This window comes from Notamacropus eugenii, chromosome 3, assembly GCF_028372415.1.
Source record: "Notamacropus eugenii isolate mMacEug1 chromosome 3, mMacEug1.pri_v2, whole genome shotgun sequence".
NCBI lineage: Eukaryota > Metazoa > Chordata > Mammalia > Diprotodontia > Macropodidae > Notamacropus > Notamacropus eugenii.
This window is the reverse complement of record NC_092874.1, coordinates 416051112-416054013: the sequence shown is the minus strand read 5'-3', so window position 1 is coordinate 416054013 and position 2902 is coordinate 416051112. Positions and strand designations below refer to the sequence as shown.

The 2902-nt window shown below is 40.7% G+C and overlaps 1 pseudogene; it reads right to left on the bottom strand.

Annotated features, from left to right (window-relative positions):
* Positions 1-678: 678 nt before the first annotated feature.
* Positions 679-2245, bottom strand: LOC140531165 (elongation factor 1-alpha 1 pseudogene; annotated as a pseudogene).
* Between the last annotated feature and the right edge of the window lie 657 nt (positions 2246-2902).

Sequence of the window (2902 nt, the reverse complement as noted above, 5' to 3'; positions counted from 1 at the left end):
AATAGCTATATTTACTACTTTTTTTGGTCTTTTCTCTGGTTTGTGAGCGCAACACTCTTTTCTGCCACGGAACTATTATCAAAGCCCCCATTCTCTTGCAGTCAAGTTCTGGTGTGTTAGTTATCTTATTTGCCCTGGAACTACAATCCATGACTGTGATATGGGTTCAAGTATGAGTAATACAACAGAGTTCTGGCCCCAATACCAGCAAAGGGATACCTGAAAACTCTCTCTGACTGTCTGACTCACTTATTTTCTTAAGCTTAGAATGCTGGAAGCAGATGCTACAGCTGCTTATTCTATTGTCCCCAAGACCTGCTGCTACTTGGCTTCAGCATAGCCTGCACTGAACTGTGCTCCACTCTTACCCTGGTGCAACAGACTTTTTTGAAGACCTTCTAAATTGTCTTGGGCTGGAAAATTGTCAAATTGTTTCACCCTGTACCAGTGTGGGTTCTGCCACTTCAGAATTATTTTGAGGCATTACTTATAGTTCTTTGAAGGGGAATTTAGGAGAGTTCAAGTAAGTCACTGCATTTTCTCTGCCATTTGAGCTCCATTCCGAACTTCTTTTTCTATTTTTTTTTTTTTTTGCATTAAACTGCTTTAATGGTCTCAAAATTCTGTGACAGATTTTTGGTCAAGTTGTTTCCATTTAAAAATTACTGATTTTAACAACTAGTACCTTAAAACTGCCGTGAAACAAAAGATCCACAAAAACATTCCTTTCCTCTTGAATCTTTTATGATGCATTGCAATCATTAACCAGTCTTTTACTATTAAACTTAAATGGCCAATTGAGACAAACAGTTCTGAGGCTGTTCTTCCACCACTGATTAAGACTGGGGTGGCAGGTGTTATGCATTTAGTCTTCTGGGCCTTCTGGGCAGATTTTGTGACTTTGCCAGCTCCAGCAGCCTTCTTGTCAACTGCCTTGATGACACCAACTGCAACAGTCTGCCACATATCACGAACAGCAAAACGACCCAGAGGAGGATAATCAGAGAAACTCTCCACACACATGGGCTTGCCTGGAACCATGTCAATGATGGCAGCATCACCAGATTTCAGGCATTTAGGGCCACCGTCCAGCTTCTTACCAGAACGATGATCAATTTTTTCCTTCAGTTCAGCAAACTTGAAAGCAATGTGAGCAGTGTGACAATCCAGAACAGGTACATAGCCAGCACTAATTTGGCCTGGATGATTCAGGATAATAACCTGTGCAGTGAAACCAGCTGCTTCCATAGGTGGGTCATTCTTGCTATCACCAGCCACATTACCACGACTGACATCTTTGACAGACACATTCTTCACATTGAAGCCAACATTATCCCCTGGCAGAGCCTCACTCAAAGCTTCATGGTGCATTCCGAGACTTTACTTCAGTTATAACATTGACTGTGGCGAAGGTGACCACCATGCCTGGTTTTAGAACACCAGTTTCCACTCAGCCAACAAGTACAGTACCAATACTGCCAATCCTGTAGACATCTTGGAGGGGTAGACACAGGGGCTTGTCAGTTGGACGAGTTGGTGGCAGAATGCAATCCAAAACTTCAAGCAGTGTAGTTCAGTTAGCATTGCCATCCCTAGGAGTGACTTTCCATCCCTTGAATTAGGGCATATTAGAGCTAGGCTCCAGCATGTTGTCACTATTCTAACCTGAAATTTGCACAAACGCTACCGTATCAGGGTTGTAGCCAATTTTCTTAATATAGGTACTGACTTCCTTGATAATTTCCTCGGATCTCTTCTGGCTGTAGCAGGGTTTGGTAGAATCCATTTTGTTTACACCAACAATCACTTGTTTTACACCTAGTGTGTAGGCCAGAAGGACATGCTCACGGGTCTGCCCATTCTTTGAGATACCAGTTTCAAATTCTCCCACACCAGCAGCAACAATCAGGACAGCACAGTCCGCCTGAGATGTGCCTGTAATCATGTTCTTGATGAAGTCTCTGTGTGCTGGAGCATCAATAATGGTCACATAGCACTTGCTGGTCTCAAATTTCCACAGGGAGATTTCAATAGTGGTACCATGTTCACGTTCAGCCTTCAGTTTATCCAAGACCCAGGCATATTTAGAGGAGCTCTTTCCCATCTCAGTAGCCTCCTTCTTGAACTTCTCAATACTTCTTTTATCAGTTCCACATTTGTAGATGAGGTGGTCAGTAGTGGTGGAACCGTCAGAGTCTACATGTCCAATGATGACAATGTTAATGTGAGTCTTTTCCTTGCCCATTTTTTGTGGAAGTTTAGCAATGGTTTTCACAACACCTGTGTTCTGGCAGCAAACCTGTTGCAAAAACTTTTTTTTTCTATTTTTTCTAAAGAAAATTTGTTCATAGTCTTTAAAAAAGTACTTTATAATTGAGCTTTATCAATTGTTCTTTCCTACATTTTTATCTATTTAGAAAGTAGATATGATAATAACCAGAGTTTTTAAAGCACTTTAAGGGTGTGAAGTGCTTTACAGATTATGACCTTGTCCTTGCAACTATGCTGAAATATAGATGGCATGGTTATCTTCATTTTACAGATGAGAAAACTGAAACAGATAGAGGTTAAATGACTTTCCCAGGATCACACAGCTTGTAAGTGTCTGACACCAGATTGTAACTCCGGTCTTTCTGGCCCTAGGTCCAATACTCTATCATCTCTGTCACCTGGTTTGTGATATCAGTTGTGGACTGAGAGGTCTTTGGTATCTCTTTAAGCTCCTTGGTTATACTTTGCACATATTAAACATCTATAAAAATGGTAGCCATATATGTGTGTACAAACATATCTATATGTGTATCTATGTGCAAATCTCTCTGTACACATACACACACATGTATTTTTATGATATAAAAAGTCATACACCCTTATATGGTTTCCTATTTTATAGTTTTTATTC